Below are 24,545 nucleotides of genomic sequence, written 5' to 3'. Positions count from 1 at the left end.
ACATTTATTGATTATTATAAGGACATAACAACATCGCATTGTTTTTGAGTTTGTAACTAGTTCATTAGGGAGCAATGACAAAGAAATCATGACATATTGAATACTCAGTTATGTGGAGTCAATAACTTGTTGGCTACAGTGTCAATGTTATTTGAAAATTTAAACACGCACAGACTTATGAGTGTCCTTTGACCCTTTTGCTTGTGAATTATGGCAAAAAACGAATATGTTCATTAATTTATGCAGGGGAACACTATTACACATGGATATAAAATCAAAGAACTTTGTTTTGGATGCCAAATTTAACGCTAGATTGATTGGTTTTGGCCTGGCACGAGAGTTGAAAGAAGGCGATGAAAAGTTGTTGTTGACAGCCATACCTGTTGGAACACCTGGGTTCTTTCCGACTGTTAGACATAATTTGCTAACAAAACAACATGACTTATACAACTTCGGAGTAGGTAAGTAGCATAAATGATTTAAGCATATACACGCATAATAACTTAAATCTTAAATAAATGTTGTATAAAAATATATTTATAAAGTCGACTTGATCGACTGTTATTGCCTTTGAAAGAATGCTCGTATTTATACATGAAGGGATAATGTAAATAAAGGAGAAAAAATGTTTTTAAATGCAGCACTTTGTTAATAAATTGTCACCCACAGTCATCATTCAATGTTCGTAATAAGTATAAGTATTTAATAATGCTAAATGCTTAATTGCGAGGATCAATTTATATGATATAATAAATGGATGTTAATATGATTACCTTCAGTTTTGCGCGAGTTGTTGACAATTCTCAAAACATCTGAAAAGGAAGAGGGGATTGACTTTCGAAATTGGCACAAGAGTTTGATATTAAGAAAAAAAACAGGTAAATTGTGTACGACTTCATAAACTAAAAGGGACTTGTACTCGGCTTTTCCTATTTTTGAAATGAATTTACTGAAAAACTTGGGTACTTGTACTAGTTTTAAATTATTCTAATAACTATTTCTAAAATAAGTCAATACATTTCCGACTGGAATATAAACACTATTTGGAAAGTGTAAATCTCTTAAATAAGAGTTGTTCTTATATAATTTATTGTATAGTGTGTTAAGTTCTATGTAAATATTTTACGCTACATGTTTTTTATACGTTTTTAATATTTAGTTATTGTTCAAAACATGCACGCATGGCTATTGTGGCATATATATAAACAATGCAGCCGCATAAAAAAAAATGTTAAATAAGCATTCGTGTTAATTCTGCTGCTTTTCAAATGTCGTTTAGTTGTATATGCGTTAATGGTTGGTTATTGCTGGCGGGTCGTTTTTTTTTTGTAGGAAAGTGTTTGGAATAATATCGATATTGACGAGGCCGTTGATAAAATGCTGAAATATCTGTCCTTTGCGCGAAAAGCGTGAACGAAGATCTTGAAACAATTGATTTAAAGAGCATCACATCTTAATTCAAGGTGCGTGTTTTAACAAACTTGCTGATGTTCTAATATTAGCATCATACTGTGCATTCAGAGCTCAATAATGAACACTCGTTGTTTCAAATTCCTGTTCCGTAGTCCCTACTACAAAACATCTGTACTTATGTCTGGTTGTATGTATGTTTTTTTATGGATGTTTATTGGTTTGTCAGTTTTTCCAATTATTTTGAGTAAATCTGTCTTTTTGCAGTCGGTGGAATTGATTAGTTTGATGTTGTTGTTTTGCATCTACGAAATTAATTACACCTATAAATAATTTAAACTAATACATGTAAATTTCTACTTCGGTAACCACAATAATCAGTGGATGTATTTTTAAGGCCATGCTTAGGAACAAATCTCTTTAGGACGCAACAGATGGCGATCGCTGTGAAATATGCTTGGTGAATAAACACTTAAAAGGTACGTTCGATTTAAATACAGCTGTTTAGTTTTAAATTGTTTTGTTTTTAAAGATGAGAACGTTTTCCGTTTTGGCATAACTTTACTTTAAGATAGAATAGCTAATGATTTTATTACAGTTAGTTTTGATGGACATGATTTAACACGCGAGTCTCAGGCAAATTGCGCTCGTAAGATTCGCACGTGCTGCTCCTGTATGAGGAACTCCTATATCAACCCAGTCAAGTGTCACACGTGTGGGCAAACCATTGAACCGGTTATTAGTATGGTTTTCTTATGTTTCCATTCACAACAATACGTGTATGTTTTATTTCGCTCATATTGTCACATTTTTGTTTCGGAAGTTTCTTTATTTCGGTATGAAAGATAACGATACGTGTGTGTTAATGTTTCGGCTATATATAGATCGTATGTTCACAGTCTTTGTTTTTTATTTTTTAACGCAAATGTAAACATTTTTGCGATGAATAAGTATGCTTAATCGGCTTCAAATTTAGATAGAATGTAATTATTTGTTTACACATCTTTTTCTTGCGAATACGTATCATTATATTAATATGTTCGCCAAACTTATCAGTTTAATCGCATATCTCTTATAACTGAACTTATTAAAAATACACATTGGTCTTTCGTTTTTGTTTAACGCGATTAGTTTTTTCTTAGATGCAAAATGTGGAGCCTTGCTTCTAGCTGGCTTTGATACAAGAAATGGAAGATTGTTTATTGAAGACATCAATCGATTTAAAGAAGTCATTACCTCCACGGTTCTTCCAACAATGAGTATCAGGTTTCTGTTAAATTTATACATATCACCGTTTATTTCTTATGAATTGCGTGGTTGATATGCATTTGTAGAAATGATATTCGAAGGAAGAAAAAACACCTAACTCCCAAACATGCATCTAGTGCTTAACATGTTCTTAATACTTTGTTCACTCATTGTGCTTTTGCAAGAGCTTAACATATTTATATTTGTTTAACACGTGCTATTACTTTATTATTTACAAGCCATCAAACAAAACGTGATGCATTTATTTACTTATTGATACTAAAAAGGAAAAAACAGTTTCCATTTCGATTTCATCCCATTAAAACATAAACATTTGGTATGGAAATTCGAAAATATTATAGTATTCGAATTTTCGTATATCCACTGCAGGACATGTATAATGCTACTAGTACGATGGTTTAATGACTTAACTTGCAAAAACATTGATAAGCGCCTTGTTGTAAATATTTTATTCCTGATAATGTACTACACAAATAAGTACTTGTTAATTTGTATTTGATTAATTAACGATGTATTTGCACACATATCATTTCCAGTTCGAATTGGTTCCACAGCTTTGCTGTTAGATCTTATGTATTCATTTGGATTTTTGCAGCCAATACAATATCATCACTGTTGTTCCTGATACAGAAAATGGAACATGCGCCACTGGGCAGATAGATATTGCTTTTGAGAAGCTTCGAGCGATGGATATAACAACATTGTTGTTTGTGTACTCAGGGCACAAAGGGCCACACGATGACTCAGGACAGGTAGATGACAACAGTCTACACAATGGCCCTAATGAATACTTTTCGCTAGCACGGTTAAATGAGAAATTGAACACATGGAAAAGAGACAAGCCGCAGTTCAACAAAGTGATTGCCTTGTTGTTACCCTGAACCATTGAAATTAGAAAGTCCTCTAAAGCTGATTATATTCAATCCAACGGCGCGGACGGAAAGGGTAAATGCTTTCCAAAACAAGGGAAGTCCGTTTTTGCAGCATGTTCTTCAAGCCTTTACGGCAACTGCTAACGGTGGTATATGCATTTATGCATCTTCGTGGAGATTTTATCACTCTGGATGATTTGTGGAAATATCTAAACGAACATGTTCAAAGAGGTTATTTAGATATGCTTATGCCTCATCTAAATACACAGGACATAAGTTTGTGTGACACTGTCTTAGCGTATAATTATAACTTTGAAGTAAAATTTACATTCAAATTAGAGTGGCATGATAAGTTACTAGGAAAAACTGTGCATCCGAGAGATTTCAGAGAATTGAACGAACTCAAACTGATACTAGCTGAAGAAGTTATGCATGAGCATGTCTTCGTAAATGTGTCTTTTTATAAAGTATAATCTTCAAATACGTGCCTTAATTATAGGAGATATTTTGGTTTTTGGTTTGCCTTTGATGATCCAAAGGCTATTACCAAACTTGAATAACACGTGAAAGGAAGTAATATTTTAAATAGTGAGATACACCGCTACTGTTTGCATTTCGCAAATTTGACGAAATAGTATTCAGATATAGGAAATTGCTAAATGGCCTTTTTCGAATCTATTGAAAAGGCCATGTAGTAAAGTCCTATGTTTGCAAACGAAATTTCGTCAAATTTTACATTTGAAGTATATTATTAAAAATACGAATGTCATAAGTCATGAAAATTTCCGGGTTGCCTCGAGTGTCGGCTTAATTAAAAATATCTTTAAATACTAACCCATGTAGAAAATCTGTAAAGTATCTATTTATTTAACGCGATAATCTTATGATAGAAAAATCAAAGAATGGTTACAAGATATAGCGGGTTAATGTTAACTGAAGATGATATTTTTAGTTTATGTGTAATATGTCATTTATCAGTTCAAAGTTTTAGAAAATCTGGATGTTATTACCAACCGTACCTATTATTAACTATATAAATACCCAATATATATCGATTTATGTACCTCTAAATGTAGATGTAAATAACACAAGTATTGCTAGTGAATACATTGTGTGTGACTTTTTTGTTTTTCCAGGGCACGTGCTTGGCATAGATCAAAGCAGCCAGTATCTGAAGTCTAAGTTTGCTGACATAATCAGCATCGAAATATATACTGGACCGAGAACCAAACGTATTCAAGAAATTGAAACGCTCGAACAGTTGATGTTAGCATGGACCTCAAAGCGGATTTTGAGATGCACTGCTCGCCTATTGTACAACATAAACGTGGGGAAACCCGAAGGTCGATGCTTAAATGACGTCTTAGAAATAAGGACTCTGCATCAAACAGCGCTATACAAATGCAGCCTGACGGTAACAACTCTAATCTTTATAATATCGATGTTTTTTATTGTATAAAATGTATAGACATGAAATAGATCTATACCATTTCCATTGTTGGTAATACATCTCCCTTAAACAGTCAACAACCACAACTGACTGAAAAAAATATTTTAAATTAGATAGTTTTACTAGTAGTAGTTTGTTTTTCATATGATAGATATTCAAGGTGTTAAAATTTTATATGATTCATTATGATAATTAAAATTCACGTACTATAAAGTTCATACTGGGTTTTAGGACAAACATTTGACGAAATCAGATCTTGTGAGATATAGAGCAATGATGGAGAAGCTGGATAAAACTAGCGGATATTTAAAAGAATACTTACACGCCCTGGATATGATTATTCATCACACACAGGAAACCCGGGTAAATTTGATTCGTGTTTATAAATCAGTTCACAAGTCAACAACATTCACAATGCACGTACATAAATGAATAAGTGTTTCCCAAAGAATTAATAAAAATTTATTTTACTGCATACATAATGGATTCGTGTACAGTTAAAAATAGCAATTAATGGTAGATTTAGCATTACAGTTTTAGCATTACAGTTAAAGATCACGCGCAACGATTCATTATACAAAAAAACGTATTGTTACAGTAACCAGATGTATTGATTAATTTTTCGTCAACATTCATCGCAATCTGATCATTGGGAAAACCTTTATAAAGGTTATTTTATGGTTTTAACACATAAGACGTTATTTAGGCCCTTTATTCAAGCTTTAAATGTGTTGATTGTTACGATCAATGACGTCATTGAATATTTTGATCGAATGTATTTATAAAAAAGATCGGCACAGAATAGAAACACAAAGTTTTTATTCAAAAGCTGCGAACTAGTGTAGATACATTGTTCGAATCGAGCTATTATTTTTCTATAATAATTCGATGTCGAATAACAAACGTAATGAAGTATAGATTCGTTGCAATTTATACTTTTATTACTTTTGATAATGTATAATGACCACACTTTATAGTTGAACCACTTTTTGTCTTTTGTAGTTTCAAGACAACCGTTTGGACATTACATTTCTTGATTTGCCCAATCGCTTCACCTTGGTGCACATGAGTCTTGTACAGACGACCGGCGTTCAAGAAGTAACACAGCAGTGAAATGGGCCCTTGGACTGACTTCATTTACTCGACGAGTACATGTACTGTTATTTATCATAATGTTGTGTACCTATTTTGCACACGCTTTGTTTGAAAAGCATAGATCATAATGTATCAAATTTATTCATGTTGTTACAACACATTAAACTAGTCGTAAACATTTAATAGCAGAACGCTTTTGATCCCGAAAATGTTTGTTGAATATAACATGTGTGTTTGTTATAATCATTTTCTTGACGGCTGTTGACTAGCTGTTGACTCCGTGTTGTATTTCTGTATATGACCCTAACCTTTTGAGGTGAAGGGGGTCATACTGATTCGTCATTGTACATCCTTCCGTTCGTCCATCCGCCCGTCCTTCCATCCGTCATAGTGCGTTGTGTCCTGCGTAATAAAACACATATTGATACTTAAGGGGAGACAAATTGCAAACATATCAACCACCCTGTGAACATGCAACCTTCGATCATTCGGTTCGATTATTATCGACGCAACATTAGTTATGATCCCTTTTTGGCAAACAAAATCACATGTGTTTACCTATGTCGGGTAGCTTTACATGTATGTCTGCTAGAGGCTGACACTTCAAAAACATTATCCAGCACGTAATCTTTCGCATCGGAAAAGTTCGAATTATTAAAAATAATTGCTTCTAGAGGGAAGAACTTTGTAATGAACAAATAACTGTATGTTAACTTGCGTATATGTATATGCGCAAAGGATACTTTTTACGCAAACGTTATTATGGCACCTTTTAGCAAACAAGTACGGTATAAAGTCGTCTCGCGCGTTGCTCAACCAGTATTACTGCTACAGGGCAGTACTATTAAAAAAATATAACCAGCGCGTGAATTTTCGTACCTTCAAAAACTGTTTTATTTTTTTCTCCGACATTAGCGGGTGTTTCAGACTAAGCAAATGTGGGTACTTCTTTAGTTTAAAGGTTTGATTTAGTATATCTCATCAATGAATTATTTGGGAACAGCTCAACTAATCTGATTTTTTTGGAAATCTCTTTCATTGGATAATAAATTAATAAATTCACGTCAGACGCCGATTTCACGATATTGAATAAGGACAACGTGATCACAGAATATTTCCACAGTACCGCGTCATTTTGACTTACACAATCCATAACAAAACACTGCATTGAAAACTACAAAGGACTTCATGGCGTTCCGTAATATGTTTCATTGTGTACACATCGATCAACGCTCTACACTCAACTAGTTTAATATCCCGCGTGTTTACATTTAGCGTTCATTAATGGGTGTTGCTGCAGTTTTGCGGATTTTTTTCCATCTAATAACTTTTGCTCAAAATTTTTATTCAACTACTACTAACAAATACTATATGAAAAATAAAATAAAAACATAGGGTCACCGGCCTTGTTTTGATTTTATTCACCATTATATAACATGTACTTTTTCATTAAAACTGAAAAATCTCTAATTGCATAAAAATGATAAATAACCTATGAAATTGGCAACATGTAGATATTATATAAGCTTATATATATCATATACCATTTAATTAAACCACAAACAGCCAAAAAAATGGAGAACACAAGTTAAATTTGAAGAAATTTAATTTTTATAATTCTTATGTCACCCAAAAAAACATCAATTTTTTACTATTTTAACCACAAAAATGGAATTTAAAAAAGTTCTATTAAATAACTTTTTGCGAAACTGCTCAAATATGTTCATCTACGTATTGTTATCATAAAACAAAAATAAAAAAGGGGGTCACCGTACTTTTAACAGAAATTTTTTTGTTTAACTATCCCTACCGTCTGTGTAAAATTTCATACAATACAGCAATAGGAGGTTTTGGGGATTCCGATAATGACGTCACGTTTGCGCATGCTCAAATTTTGGCCGTCAAACTGCGGCCATTCTGCTATTGTTTGCATGTGATGAACCGCATCGTGATAAGGTTACAATCATATTCGCGACCCTTTTGAAGAACAAAAAATACTCAGAACTTTAAATTCTTTCAGATTAAATTGAATTCAATGAACGAACACAAATAAGGACGAAAACAAACAACAAATTAATTGAATTTATGTAATGAACATATAGAAACTGATTTGAACCTATTTGTCTGTAAAAACTTACCTTGTTGCAGATTAACAAAATCCTCTTGATAAATGAAAATGCTTTTATTTAATTGTTCACACAAGTTTTGACACTCTTTGTTTCAGCATTTTTAACCCAGTGTTTAATTGCCCCTTTGTTTATCACAAACCGATTATCTCGATATGATCAGATACTGTCCAGACATTTACTAAGAAAACAGTGTGTAATAAACCCTGGGACCTATACTTGTATGACTCTGTATAGGGTCTCTGCATAAACCACATGTGTCTGGTCATTAAACACAATTTATGATACTCCATGTCATCTCTTAGCATATTAAGTCAAAAACTTAACGGTTGCTTTAATAAAATATTTGAACATATTTAAAAAATAGACATTTGTCCGAAATGGATTAACAGCTAGGAACTATTAAGTATATATATTAGCCAGTTTAAACATAACAATAAAGTGTTTAATAACTACACATTTAAAATATTTTACAAATTTACTGCTACACAATTAACGTATTTAACGGTTACCTGCAAATGTAAACTCTGCTATAATGTGTAAAGATCGTGTGTTACCGAAAAGGTCAATCACGATTTCGACATTGTTAAATCACGCGTAACGAGACTGCCGAGATAACGCGAGATCAAGGGTTCGGGGGGGGGGGTGTTTCTGACAGTATTCGCTCTACAGTAGACACCTTACTTATCCGATATTTTGACTTTATAAATAGAATAAAAGCGATAAATTGCCGATTTATTACTAATAAAAACAATCATTATTTTTATTATAACGTTCAACGACCATCTGCTCATTAATAGTTCAGTATCATTGTAATTAGCGGCTCCGTAATTAACTACCGGTACTGACAAAAATAACAAGATCATACCTTACTCATGTTACTGTACTGTGTGCTGAAATGTCAGAAATTAAAACAACCCCAGACTATTATAATTTTTGAGTGCAAGTTAATTTAAACCCATCCACTAATTAAAAATAAACATTTTTATTATATTAGCTCATTTTTCTAAATTTTCAGAAATAAAAACCAATTGGTATTTGCACATTTCAGTAAACATAAGACTACTTTATTGTTAAATTTGTAAATTGTATAATAATCTATATATTTTTATTACTTCTGTTGCAAGCCCAACTTGTTGTTCTTTTAAAATACATACAAATCTATTGTTGACAACTATAATATTATTTAAGATCATAATTAAGCAAAAGTAAGTCCCTAATTCCAAGCTTACCCCGGCCAGTTTAACCGGTAGAGTGCTGATCTCTGACTCACTCATGGGTTGGTAAGTTTAAGCCTCAACTCGGGTTCATCTCTTAGAAATAAATAAATAAACTTTAGGCTACCCTGTCTGTAACCAAAATAGCAGTTGAGGGCCACCGGCATACATGTATCAAATACATTGTAACTATGTGCTTATGTTAACATTTCCTGAAGATTCAACCACTGAGCAGGATTACTAAGTTAAACCCATTTTATTAATGAAAAAAAATAAATATACTATCAGATGTATTCAAAAAGACAAACCAACTGGTACCTACTAGTACTATCATAAGGAACATCATCCATTAACCATCTATACTTCCAGGTCTTTTGGCTCTGCTACACCAACAGGAATAAGCGTTCGATTAATGTTTTCTGTGTTAATCATGGGGAATACAATTTATAATATTTCATCCCAACAACAAAATTTTTACAATGATAGTATTCATTTTACAGTCCGGTTTTACTTCTATTCGGTTAAAAACTAAATAGTGAATCAGTTTTTGAGATGAGCTTGTACCAAACACACACACAAGCTCCTGCACATACACACACTTTAATGAGCAAATATTTGAACTGTCACAGTTATTACTTGTTGGAATGTCTCAGACTAACCAGCATATACAAGCAGTCTTCACTTTAGCATTTTTGAACAACTAACTGCAGCCTGAATCTTTATGCTTTAATAGAACAGATAAAAATACCCACTAGCCCGACTATATGAATCTGGAAAATTTAATAGCCCAAATTTAATACATATCACTAGCCCCGGGCTAGGGGTTAGCGTCAAGACTGTAAAAGCGATAACAATTCTTCAAACATTGATACTTGTCTTCTTTTGAACAAATTTGCCATGACTGGTAGTTAATTGGGATAGCTTAACACACAACCAATTAAGGATGACTGTGATGCAGGTGAAAGTTTCACCCATATAGATATTAAGCCAATGGACATTTGACCAGGGACACCTATTTTAATTCAAAGTAAATGTTTTCTTAGCAGTGTTAATAGTCATGTCAACACATCACATGTTATATTAAATGAGTACATGACAACATTGGATGTGTAGCAACTTAAACCACCATCCATTTTATTATATTTCTGAATGTGTAGGATTTTTTTTAATGTAATGGTATGAAGTAGACACACATCTGAAGTATCTTTATTTTATTTTTTCAAAGAACATAGTTATGTAACTGTGGTGATGTATACTATTTATTGCAAGAGTTAATAAAATTCCAGGTGAAGAAATCTTGAGCTTCATGCAGCATTAGATACTCAGTACAGTATCCCAGTTTCTGTTGACACTGTGAAGTGTGATATTCCTGAAAAAAAGTTTCTAGAAGTTATAACAATAAACCATTCAATAACATTTAAATACAGCAAAGTTATCTGTTTTAAAATAATTGTTCTTTTTAAAGAAAAGTATTTTACCAAATGCCATCAAACTTCTAATTTGCCCAAACTTAACAAATAAGATATTTTTCCATACCCCACCCGCTTTAGCATGTTTCGTTTTTACCTATTTTAAACACAATAAAATCGAAATAAAGCATAAACATGAACGACAATTATATCAAAGATACTAAGCTTATAAAAAATTACAAGAAATATCATACCATATAAGTTATATCTGCAAATTATTGGGAAATTATAATTGCTTCAACATAGAACTGTATGCAGACGCACTGCAGTAGATTATCGAGTACCCCCCGACCTCACTAAATCCACTCAGAGTTGTCTCCCTTAAAATAATGTCGAAAAGGTCAATTATAAACGACGAGTGAAGTCTTTTAAACTCCTTTAATAAAGTTAAGCTTTGTATAAATGTGAATTTGAGGGAAAAACTATGGAAAATAGAGCTATATGAACATGTTGAACAGGTACTGCTATCAAACCATTTTATTTGTTAAAAATGGAGAACAATAATGCTGTAATGTACAATTGAAAGTAGGTCATGTAATTATAAATGTTATAATATAGTGAAATTACTGATAACGGTACGTTCTGACACGTTAACGTCTGCAATTTTCGTAATGTATATTTATTTCGTAAATCTATGTACGATATTTTGTATTATAACTGATGAAAAGCCAACATTTAGCATAAATATTTATTGCTACTTTTGATTTCCATAATGCCACGATGACGTTTAAAAGCAGAGATATTTAAATGACAGTTGACTTCTGTCAAATAGATTTACATATGGATAGTAATGGATGGTTAGTTCAAACGGTACCGCTTTTAAAACCGAACGTAGGATTCCTAGACGTATATGTCCATTTCGATAAACACGATTTTTTTTAACCAGGTTTTCCGAAGGAAAAAACTGGTTATTAGATTGGCGAATGCGGGCGGGCTGGCTGGCTGGCGGGCTGGCGGGCGGGCGGAACAAGCTTGTCCGGGCCATAACTTTGTCGTTCATTGTGAGATTTTAAAATCATTTGGCACATTTGTTAACCATCATTAGACGGTGTGTCGCGCGAAAAAATTACGTCAATATCTCCAAGGTCAAGGTCACACTTTGAGTTCAAAGGTAAAAAATAGCCATAAATGAGCTTGTCTGGGCTATAACTATGTCATTCATTATGAGATTTTAAAATCATTTGGCACATTTGTTCACCATCATGGGACGGTGTGTCGCACGAAAGAATCACGTCAATATCTCCAATGTCAAGGTCGCCACGACTAAAAATAGATTTATTTTAAAACAAACTTACAAAGGGGGTTAATTTTGTTTCTTCATTTCAAAAGTTCAGTTTGAGTTGTCTCCCTTTATCAGATTTTTTTTCACAATGAAAACCTGGTTTTGTGACAATTTTGTCCCTTGTTAAGTCTTAAAGCGCAAAAGGATATTTTCTAATTGGAATAAATAAACTATGTTTATTATTTATACTTAAATTTACTCTGCCATGCATTTCATTTCATGGTGTGTTGCTTTAATGAAGACATAATCATTGCACAAAAGTACACATAGTTTTAGGTCAGTGTCAACCAAAAGGGTCACATTACCTGCCCTGTGGTTTACATACTTTAGTAACTAGACTGTTTACATTAGATCGGTTTCATTTCTTGCAATTGGCTCAAATTCGAGATGTTATCAAAGCATTTGGGAAATGATTTACATGTTCATAATTGGATGGATGCTCAGTACTTACCTTTCAATGTGTGCGGAGTGTTTTTGTATTGTATTTATAAAGTGCTTGAACTCTATCAAGCATTTTGGCCCCTTTTCCACTTAGAATATGCAGCAAATGTTAAAGTTTGCGTACTACCCCGAATATTGTCAATGTCCCTTGACATTATTGCTTTCATATTTTGCATACTTGTTTACCAACATGACCCCAACCTAAAAACGAGAGCAGACCACTGTATCAAGCATTTTGACAGATTATGACCCCTATAATACTAAGATAATTGAACATTTTGCTTAAATTGCCATCACTTCTTTATTTATGATCAGATTTTATTAATACTTTGACGAAACAACACTTACCTGAATTCCACAATGGATTCCACCCAAACAATACCCCACGCCCCAACCCAGAATCCCTGCCTCCCCCCCCCCCCTACCTCCCCCCTCCCAATTTTTTTTTATTTTTTCTCCTTTTTATTTTTGAAAGATCATCTAATAAATTACCACACCCCATATTAAACTCCCTCCAACCCCCCTACCCCCCCCCCCAAAAAAAAAAAAAAAATTATTTTTTTTATTTTTGAAAGATCGTTTAATAAATTATTGAATATGAACAATTTCCCCATGATGGCTTACGTTATACTGTCAAGAACTCGAATAGTCGAGCGCGCTGTCCTCTGACAGCTCTTGTTTATTTTCAATTGGGAAAAAAACTACCAGATTTGCATTGGGAATGGGGCCGAAATTCGGACCCGTGGCATAGGGCGGAAAAGGCCTGAACACTGCAGATAATAAAGTTATTAAACAAAAGTAATGATCTCTCATGAAAGTACACAAGACAAAGTCCTCTTTCATTACGATTATTAATCTCAATCTTGCAAATTCATTTATAATCATTAATAATATTAAATCTTCATAGTTAAATGTAATATGAAACATAAACTTCAAAACATCTCTTTGAACAAAACTGACATTACTTTGGAAACAGTAACATAAACCAAACACATAATTATTTATATATACAATCTAGTCAAATGTAATCATTGTTTACAATTAAGATGTCACACTTCAAATGTAGATGTACCACTTGAGCATTTATTATATTTGAGAAGAAAAATATACCTAGGACTCCACCGCTTTCTCAGTGTCAAAGAGTGAACGTACTTGAACACTATTTCCCTCTGTATTAAAGAGCGTTGTTTATTTTGAGCTCACCTTTAACATTTCGTGATGACCCTGTGAAGGCTATGTGCGGCATCCGTCGCCGTCTGATGTGCGGTGTCAATGTTTAGCTCGCTTGCACTCTATAAGCAACATTTTTTTTATCAAATCTTATTGAATTTTGGTCATTATGTTTATACAGACAATATTAAGCCGAGTTCGAAACTGGGTCACTTGCGTCTTAAACAAGCTCACCGGGTCAAATCTTTGAAAACCCTTTTAGGCACCCGGAGGGCACAAGTATAGCTAATTCTTAATGGACCTTGGTCACACTTCTGCGCCAGGTTTGAATGTGGAATGCGTTCGTCTGAAAAATGTCACAAGGTTAAGTTTTGGAAATCCTTGTTACCGCAATGGACATATTTCGCTCAAATGTGTAAAACTGAATTACACACAAGTTAATATGATAAGAAGGAATGACATTTTGTTGCGACCAATTTTGGTCGAATTATGGCCTTATAACTATTTTTATACTATTCAATGCATGCATGGGTCTCATAAATTTGCAAACTAAACTGTTTAACTGTGGGTTTTTTATTTCGTGGCAACTTCAACAGCTACATTAGCTGAATGTGGAGTTGATTTAAAGTTTGATTGCGACCTACTTTAGCGGAACAATGGCCTTTAGCCTTTGCGATCATTGTTAGTATACAGTGTTCAAACATGTGTCGGCGGGGCATCAGTGTATGTTGTGGCGGCGATTCTATTTATCGTCTGCGACTAAATTAACAGACAATCGAAACCACACTGGATTTCATTATTTTATTATATTTCTTATTCGAGAGTCCGTAACAAAAAATATTTCTCATGTTACAGAATTTCACTTAAAACAAATAAAGCTTTATTTTAAGAAACTAAAATATTGAACACAAAATGTTGCCGAAATAGTTAATCAAACTTTATTATAATCCAATCTTTAAATTAATCCAACGTTTTTAACTTAAGTTGAAAAATATGAACTCTGACTGTGACAAGCGTACATGAGTTTAAATACTATTATTACTTCGCCTACTAAAATATACACGAAAACATCAAGAAAAACGGAAAACATGAAATACATGAAGATATAAATGCTACCTCATGTTTGACCTAATTATAGACAAATGACCGGAGCTACAATGCAGAGGCTCGGCTAAACACCGCGAAATGTTCCAAAACACGTGGAAACTCCGCCATATAAAATTACATGTATATCAGTATTAACAAAGTTCAAATATTTCGCGTATTTCGCGACACTCGGGCAGAAAACGTAAAAACATTAAAACAATAAAATACATTTTTTTTCATTTTGTAAAAATTGCTCACCATAGCAATTGTCTTTATAACATAATATAGCAAAACATAACATACAAATTTGTTTTTTTTTCTAATCTTTCCTTAGCACTGTTTCGGTAATGAAACGTTAGTGTAAACCACAAAAAGGCCGTATACATTTTACTGTGAGAAATCATGAACATAGCTTGAAATTTCATTTTGGACACCTGCAAAAACGTCTATTAAATTTCTGTGCATTGGATTGAAAGCATCCGAGTAAGCAACTGAAGCCGTATGTTTGACAGATGCTATCTGACCATTCTTATATTGTGTTGTTGTTTTGAAAGTTAAGTTTATGAATTCCACCTTTTCCTTGATGACGTCATCGTCGGTTTCGTCACTGCTGTCGTCACTTATCACTATTGGACTGTCATCTGAATGTGAGGTGTTATATGTATAATTATTTCCTGTCGATAAATGTTCTCTTTCAGATTGATTGTAAATTTCTTCAAGCGTAATGTTGTCTGTAGAAGGTGCAGGACTGTTATCGTTAACACTTTGCTCATCAAGAACCGGTACATCAGCCTCAGGCAACTGCAGTTTCTGAGATATCTCTGAATGGGATACTTCGTTAATCGGGTCCTCACGGTGACACATCGTCAAGCCAAGCTTCGAACTCTGCAACAAGGTCGTGTATCTCGTGTTCGACTGTTTGGCTGTGCGTTTGTTCAAATGCTTCTTCGTCGGCCGATATGTCTTCATATATATTTGCATCAAGGGGTGTGCGCACCGGAAACGCGCTGTTGCTCGCGTCATCCACTTGAACAGCATCCAGATGAGTTGTTGGCTGCGAACAATTGTTGTTCTTGTCAGCCATTTGAGCAGCACCCTCGAAAGTGTTTGGCTGCGAACATTTTGTGTTCCTGTCAGTCATCTCCAAAACGAGATCCGAAACAAGTTTCCCGGCTTCTTTTCTGCTAACGTTATGAACGTTGGTAAAATGTTGTGAAACATTACTCCTTCTGATGAACTTTGATTTGCAACCAGTTATTACACATTAAAAATGTAGTAAGTCCCGTTCATGTGTCTCCTTAATATGGCGATTTAAAATCCGTTTATTGGAATATGATCGTCCGCACAAATTACAATTAAATTTATCCATTATCAAATTGAAGCATGTACAGTAAACACCTCTTATTCGTTGCACGGCTAATGAGAAATGACCGCACCATAATTAAATTGTGCACGAGGACCACGAGCTTCATGCTTTTCCGTCTGTTCCGTTTGCTCCGCCGAGGGTACTTTCTATTGTCTTGCGATTCACGCTTCGTTTGCTGTATTTCATATTTACGGAAAAAAGTATGTGCCATATTTTCTATACAAAAAATACATTTTCCGATAAATACGTTACTTCTTTTATTATTATTATTTTTTTTTAAACGTTCATTAAATTTATAAACTTGACTGTTTATTTACAAATATTACTTATAGATTGAACAATTGTTCTTCATGTTTGATATGTCACTGCTTATTAGTATAACATTTATTAGACTTTATCTGCACAGTACAACTGTTTAATTGCATTTTTGGCTTTTTCAGAAGCGCTTCGTTTTGGTCGCGGGCAGTCAAGGTTAGATTTGCTGATGTGGCTTTCTTTATCAATAGGCGTTCTTGAAATTTCAATAGGATAGAGCATATTCAGTGGACGACCAAGTATTCGCCCAGATGCCATGCGTACTTTGGCTGATCGAAACTCACCATCATTGCTTTTTACCAAACTATCTAATCGTCCCAGCTTCCAGCTTCCATGGGGAACATTATCCTTAACAAGCACAATGTCACCTACATTAGGGTTATACTCTGATTGTATGCGTCCCGTTTTTAGCTCCACTGGCCAGAGGCCAGCAGGGCTTATGTCATGGTCCTGTGTCCGTCGTTTGTGCGTGCGTGCGTGCGTGCGTGCGTTAACTTTTCCTTAAAACATCTTCTTCTCCTAAACTACTGGTCCAATTCTGATGAAATTTCACAGGAATGTTCCTGGGGTGAACCTCTTTCAAATTTGTTTAAACTATGCCCCTTTCAAAATCTTCTCATCCATATTCATTGGGCCTAAGGCTATCAAATTTGGTATGTAGAGACATCTAATAGTCCTCTACCAAATTTCTTCAAATTATGCCCCTGGGGTCAAATTTGACCCTGCCCCGGGGGTCTCAAAATTAAACATATGCTTATATAAGGCCTATTTTGTGAAAACTTTCAAAATCTTCTCGTCCGTAACCATAGGGCCTAGGGCTATCAAATTTGGTATGTAGAGACATCTAATAGTCCTCTACTAAATTTCTTCAAATTATGCTCCCTTGGTCAAATTTTACCCTGCCCCGGGGGTCACAAAATTGAACATATGCTTATATAAGGCCTATTTTGTGAAAACTTTCAAAATCTTCTCGTCCGTAACCATTGGGCCTAGGGCTATCAAATTTGGTATGTAGAGACATCTAATAGTCCTCTACTAAATTTCTTCAAATTATGCTCCCAGGGTCAAATTTGACCCTGCCCCGGGGTCACAAAATTGAAGATATGCTTATATAAGGCCTATTTTGTGAAAACATTCAAATTCTTCTAGTCCCTAACCATTGGGCCTAGGTCTATCAAATTTGGTATGTAGAGACATCTAATAGTCCTCTACCTAATTTTTCAAATTATGCCCCTGGGGTCAAATTTGACCCTGCCCCGGGGGTCACAAAATTGAACATATGCTTATATAAGGCCTATTTTGTGAAAACTTTCAAAATCTTCTCATCCATAACCCCTGGGCCTAGGGCTATCAAATTTGGTATGTAGAGACATCTAATAGTCCTCTACCAAATTTGTTCAAATTATGCCCCCTGGGTCAAATTTGACCCTGCCCCGGGGGTCACAAAATTGAACATATGCTTATATAAGGCCTATTTTGTGAAAACTTTCGAAATCTTCTCGTCCATAACCATTGGGCCTAGGTCTATCAAATTTGGTATGTAGAGACATCTAATAGTCCTCTACCAAATTTCTTCAAATTATGCCCCTGGGGTCAAATTTGACCCTGCTCCGGGGGTCACAAAATTGAACATATGCTTATATAAGGCCTGTTTTGTGAAAACTTTCAAAATCTTCTCGTCCATAACCATTGGGCCTAGGGCTATCAAATTTGGTATGTAGTGACATCTTATAGTCTTCTACGAAGTTTTTTCAAATTATGCCCCTGGGGTCAAGTTTGACCCTGCTCCGAGGGTCACAAAATTGAACATATGCTTTTATAAGGCCTATTTTGTGAAAACTTTTAAAATATTCTCGTCTGTAACTGTATGGCAAAGAGCTACCAAATTCGGAATGTAGTGACATGTAATAGTTCTCTTCTTAGTTTGTTCAAATTATGCCCCTGGGGTCAAATTTGAAACTGCCATGGGGGTCACAAATTTGAATATATGCTTATAAAGGTCTTATTTTTTGAAAACTTTCAGAATCTTCTAGTCCATAAAGTTTGGGGGTAGGGCTACCAAATTCGTATGTAGTGAAATCATATAGTCCTCTACAAAGTTTGTTCAAATTATGCCCTTGGGGTCAAGTTTGACCCTGCCCCGGGGGTCACAAAATTGAACATATGCTTATATAAGGCCTATTGTGGGAAAACTTTCCAAAATATTCTTGTCCGTAACCGTATGGCATAGAGCTACCAAATTTGGTATGTAGTGTCATGTTATAGTTCTCTTCTTAGTTTGTTCAAATTATGCCCCTGGGGTCAAATTTGAAATGCCCGGGGGGTCACCAAATTGAATATATATTATAAAGGGCTTATTTTGTGAAAACTTTAAAAACTTCTTTTCCATAACCATTGGGTCTAGGGCTACCAAATTTGGTATGTGGTGACATCTTATAGTTCTCTACCAAGTTTGTTCAAATTATTCCCCTGGGGTCAAATTTGACTCTGCCCCGAGGGTCACAAAATTGAACATACGCTTATATAAGGCCTTTTTTCGTGAAAACTTTAAAAATCTTCTTGTCCATAAACATTGGGCCTAGGGCTACCAAATTTGGTATGTAGTGAAATCTTATAGTTCTCTACCAAGTTTGTTCAAATTATGCCCCTGGGGTAAAATTTGACCCTGTCCTGGGGGATCACAAAATTAAACATATGCTTATATAAGGCCTTTTTTGTGAAAACTTCACAAATCTTTCTGTCCCTAACCATCCAGCCTAGGGTCAAATTTGGTATGTAGTGACATCTTATAGTCCTCTACCAAATTTGTTCAAATTTTATCCCTGGGGTCTAATTTGAACCTGCCCCGGAGGTCACAAAATTGAACATATGCTTATATATTGCCTATTTTGTGAAAACTTAAAAAAAATTCTTGTCCATAACCATTTGGCCTAGTGCTACACAATTTGGTATTTAGTGACATTGTATAGTCCTCCACTTAGTTTGTTCAAATTATGCCCCAGGAGTCAAATTTGACCCTGCCCTGGGGGCCACAAAATCGATTATATGCTTATATAGTGCCTATTTTGTGAAAACTTAAAAAATTCTCTTGTCCTTAACCATAAGGCATAGGGCTACCAAATTTGGTATGTAGTGACATCTAACAGTTCTCTACGAAGTTTTTTCAAATTATGCCCCTAGAGTCAAATTTGACTCTGCCCGGGGGTCACAAAACTGAACATACGCTTATATGGGGCCTATTTTGTGAAAACTTTAAAAATCTTCTTGTCCATTACCATTGGGCCTAGGGCTATCAAATTTGGTTTGTAGTGACATCTAATAAATCTCTACCAAAATTTGTTCAAATAATGCCTCTGGGGTCAACTTTGACCCTGCCCTGGGGGGTCACAAAATTGAATAAACGCTTATAAGGTGCCTATTTTGTGAAATCTTTAAAAATCTTCTTGTTGAAAACCATTCTGACTATGGCTACCAAATTTGGTATGCAGTAACATCTTGTAGTCCTCTACCAAATTTGTTCAAATTATGCCCTTTGGGTCAAATTTGACCCTGACCCGCGGGTCACAAAATTGAACATTATATACGCTTATATCTGGATAATTTTTTAAAATTTAAAAATATTCTTGTCCTTAACTCTAGGACCTAGGGCTACCATATTTTGTATGTACATGAAGTGAGATATAGTAGTCCTCTACAAAGTTTGCTCAAATTATGCCCCTGGGGTTAAATTTGACCAAGCCCAGGGGGTCACAAAAGTGTACATGTGCTTAAATAGGGCCTATATTTAAGTATGTGCACATGCAGAGAATATTTGAATAGCCTTTTTTCAGCAGTGGAGCGATACAGGGCCATCATGGCCCTCTTGTTACTTTTGTTTGCATCCTTTCTCGAAGACTTAATAAGTACTCGTCCCTCCACAGCTTCCAGAATAAATTTAATATTTGTTGTCTCTTTTTCCATGTTTCAAGTAGTTTTTGTGCAGAAGATATGTATGGGCTATAATCATCGTCAGCATCAGTAGTTGTTTCCGGTATTCCGATGTTTGGATTCAACATTAGAAAATTATTTGGAGTGAGTGTTATTTTCGAGTTAATGTCGTCTCCGACCTAAACTAGTGGGCGAGAATTAATTACAGCTTCAATTTCTTTCAAGATCGTTTGCATTTGAACCACTGTTAGTAATCTTCGACCGATTCACTTTCTTAAATTCCGCTTAACCAGTCCAATAAGTCTTTCATAGAAACCGCCTGTCCATGGCGCTAATTCTACAATGAATTTCCAGTTGATGCCTTTGTCTGAAACGTAGTTCTGCATGTCGTCGCTTTTCAACGTGTTCTGCCATGCGTATTCAATTACTTCACTTGCCAATTTAAACTGTTGAGCATTATCACTGATAATTTCGATCGGTGTACCACGCAATGCTATGAAACGACGAAATCCCATCAAAAACTCTTCTGAAGACAAATTGCTCATCAGTTTTAAATGTATAGCTCGAGTAACAAGTGAATAAACATATCCACCCTTTGTTCACACCATCACTACATTTCACATATAATGGACCTAAATAGTCAATTCCTGTTCCAGCAAAAGGGGCTGACTCCGCCACACGGCTTCTTGGTAACGGAGCCATTTCTGGCAATTTGTATGCTACGCCTTTGTGACGACGACATGTTAAACATTGTCTAAGGATACATCTCACAGTTGCCCGTCCGCTTGGAATCCAAAATCGCTGCCTTAAACTACTCAAAGTTTGGGAAACACCGCTATGTAAAACAACTTTGTGTGTTTCCTCCACCAATAAATATGTAAATCGTTCTCCCTTCGGTAGCAGTATTGGTTGTCTTGCACCTTCAGTAAGGTCAGCATTTTCTAATCTTCTTCTGTATCTCAAAATTCCGCTTTCATGAACTACAAAACCGAGCTGTCGTTGGAGGTTATTGTTCATTTTAATTTCTTTTGAATAGAATACATCACTGAAACATTTGCGTTGTACGTATTGTATCCACATAGTTTTGGCTTGCTGAAGTTCGTAGCTTTTCAGGGTCCCGGAAGGGAGATGAGTCTTTCTCAATTTGTTCGCAAACCGGATACAAAATGCCGTGACTCTTAACAGCTTAGTGTCTGACGAATACTTTTCACAATCGATTCCAATCGGAGCTTTTACACTTGGCAATTTCTCATTGACACTGCCAATTTGTTCAATGATTTCAGAGGTGGCGATTGTTCAAATGGTCAATAATTGTTCCGCGACTTGCGATGTCAGCAGGATTTTCCTGTGTACTGACATAATCAAATACAATGTATTCTGTATTCTTTATTTCTGTCACTCGATTTCTCACAAACACTGATGACAAGTTTTCAGCTTTAATCCAGTGTAACACACATTTAGAGTCACTCCACACGTGCATGCTTTCAATTGCTATTCACAGCTGTTCTCGTACAAACCTGACACACCTCACGCCAATTACGAAAGCCATTAGCTCCAATCTTTGAATTGTAAGCTTTTTTATTGGTGCCAGTCTTGTCTTAGAAAAGACTAAATCGGCTTTTGATTTGTTCTCAGATTCTTGGTGCAAATACACAACAGATGCGTATGCTTTTTCAGATGCATCACAAAAACAGACCAACCTATATTTCGGTTGTGTGTCGTGTTTAAGAGCAATGCACCGTACAACTTCAGTTTGCGAAATTTTTGACAGCTCTTGTTTGATAAATGCCCATGTATCTGCATCTACATCGTCTAGCTCATCATCCAATTCAAGACATTTGCTCCACAATGATTGAATGAGCACTTTCCCCAACAAAACAACTTGGGAAAACAATCCAAGCGGATCATAAACGGACGAAATCTGTTTCAAAGCAGTGCGCTTTGTTGCCTTTGTTGGCTCATTCGAAAATTCAATTGGTTTGGTATGCAGTGTATCACGACAAGTATTCCATGTACTGTGAAACCATTTATTTTCGTAGGCACAAATTTTCGCCCTTTTCATAAAAATGACTACAGTCCACTCTCGTTATCTCGAAGTCGGCTGGAACAAGAAAAAATATCGAGATAACGAGAGTTCGAGATATCCGATTAGCTGTTTTCAAAGAAAACATGAGACGAAAATTTACCTTGTTTTTTACATCTAAATACCTGATAAGTGGTCTAACTAAAGCCGTCACCGTGTGGCATAATACTCTGTACCTGATATTTACGCGTTTTTACGAGGCATGATAAATTTTGCTATTTGAATGCTTAAAATGACGTTTTAAGAATTACAGAATTGCATGAACACAAGCGGTTATAATTTTTCTTAACTGTCGAGTAAACATCCGGTTATGTTGCTATTTAAAGTTATGATGCAATCGAGGTCCAATAAAGACGAGGGTTTTCCATCTGGACATGAGTAAATCACGTTACGGAAAACTGTACTGTACATGTATATTTTGTAGTTTGAAATGCAAAGTTAAATCGATTATTAGTACAGGATCAAACAAAGATGAAAAGCCATTTTGAGTCTTGTCTTTATTATCTTTATTATCTTTATTACTCAACATCCCCAGATCTAGATACAGGCTTGAAGAATTCAGTTTTTCGGCAGGCTGTGTATTAATTGCAGTTAAATGAGGTTAAAGTGACAGGCCTTACTCAAGTGTTAATGGAAAAGGACATTACACATTGATGCAATTAACGGATCAATTTCCTACCGCATAGTATCGGGAGCAGCCGGGCGAAGCGGGACGGTGAAGTACCAAAGAATAAATGTAACATCTTTGCCGACACTGGGACAGTTATTCGCACTTCGAGATAAACCACAGTAAATACATGTAAAATCGGGACTCGGGACAAAATTTTATATCGACATATCGAATTATTCGACATAACGAAAATCGAGATAAGCGATGTTTATTTATAATAGATAAAGAAGGAAAAAAATGGGACATTGAGCTTACTTCGACATATCGAGAATATCGAGATATCCGATGTCGAGATAACGAGAGTGGACTGTATTTCGTCCGCTCTTAAATTCGTCCATTTCTGGTTTTGAAAAAAACACCAAAACGTCCGATTTGTTTGTAATACATGTAATACGCGGTTGCGAAAAAAATCGTGCTGGGGAAAGAGAGGTGACACTTGGTAGTCACTTGCAGGAGGTGGGCCTTGTTTGGCATATGCCAATTAACAAGTCTGTTATTTTAGGTGATAGTAGCTGTCCCTTATTATTTTATGTCATTGACACGTTCTTTGTTATGATTAGCGGATAAGTGGGACTGAATAATCGTTAACGAGTGTTTTAAACAACGAAGCCAATTGCCAATTAGTCTTTTTCCATTACTATCACGGTCAAACTGATAACAATCTTACCTTTATCGGCGCCAATTAGAGAAGGTACGAACATTATGGGTTAAAATTAGCGTAAGCAAATTATTTTGGTCATATTTCATTAAAGTTTCATTGCAGGCTTCAAGAAAGCTGGACTCGTTTAAACAAGCACATGTGTGTAACTGAACATGTTTTAATGAGCTAAACTTTATTGTATGCTGTTGTTTGTTTCGTGTTCGCTAAATAAATCCCATTTTCACAAATAAAACAAAATTAACATTTGTGCATTTTTCATGAGTATGGTATTTAGTCTGAATGACCTTAGTTTCATTAAAATTTGGTCAATGCAGTTATCAAAATTGTTCTATTATACGAAAGAGGATCTAGTTTGTTAAGTGTTTTTTTCTGAATGGAACGCTGCATTTATTGATAAACAACAGTATTAAATCTATAAAAAAAAATTGTTACAAAAAAAACAACAAAGGTACGGGTTTTTATGTATATGTACAAAAATAGTAGATGCAGTTAAAACCAAACAACCAAACACAAATCAAAATGTTCTTTATTAATTTGTAACAAGGCGCAGAATATATTTCAGTCAGTCAGGTGTTGATCACACATCGTCATATTTTAATTGCGTTTAATAGTATTGTCTTTAATCCGGATTCGCCG

The 24,545-nt window shown here is 35.0% G+C and overlaps 2 long non-coding RNA genes across 2 annotated transcripts; one reads left to right on the top strand and one right to left on the bottom strand.

The window, feature by feature from the left end:
- Positions 1–4,800: 4,800 nt before the first annotated feature.
- Positions 4,801–6,698, top strand: LOC127838676 (uncharacterized). Its single transcript, XR_008029904.1, has 3 exons — positions 4,801–4,965; positions 5,233–5,364; positions 6,004–6,698. It is a non-coding gene; the product is annotated as an uncharacterized LOC127838676 (long non-coding RNA).
- A 3,935-nt stretch (positions 6,699–10,633) lies between these two features.
- On the bottom strand, positions 10,634–11,246 carry LOC127838670 (uncharacterized). Its single transcript, XR_008029901.1, has 2 exons — positions 11,103–11,246; positions 10,634–10,808 (listed from the first exon to the last, which is right to left on the bottom strand). It is a non-coding gene; the product is annotated as an uncharacterized LOC127838670 (long non-coding RNA).
- Positions 11,247–24,545: the final 13,299 nt, after the last annotated feature.

This window comes from Dreissena polymorpha, chromosome 1, assembly GCF_020536995.1.
Source record: "Dreissena polymorpha isolate Duluth1 chromosome 1, UMN_Dpol_1.0, whole genome shotgun sequence".
Classification (NCBI taxonomy): Eukaryota; Metazoa; Mollusca; class Bivalvia; order Myida; family Dreissenidae; genus Dreissena; species Dreissena polymorpha.
Note: the sequence above shows the minus strand (reverse complement) of the source record. Positions and strands in the feature narration are given on the sequence as shown.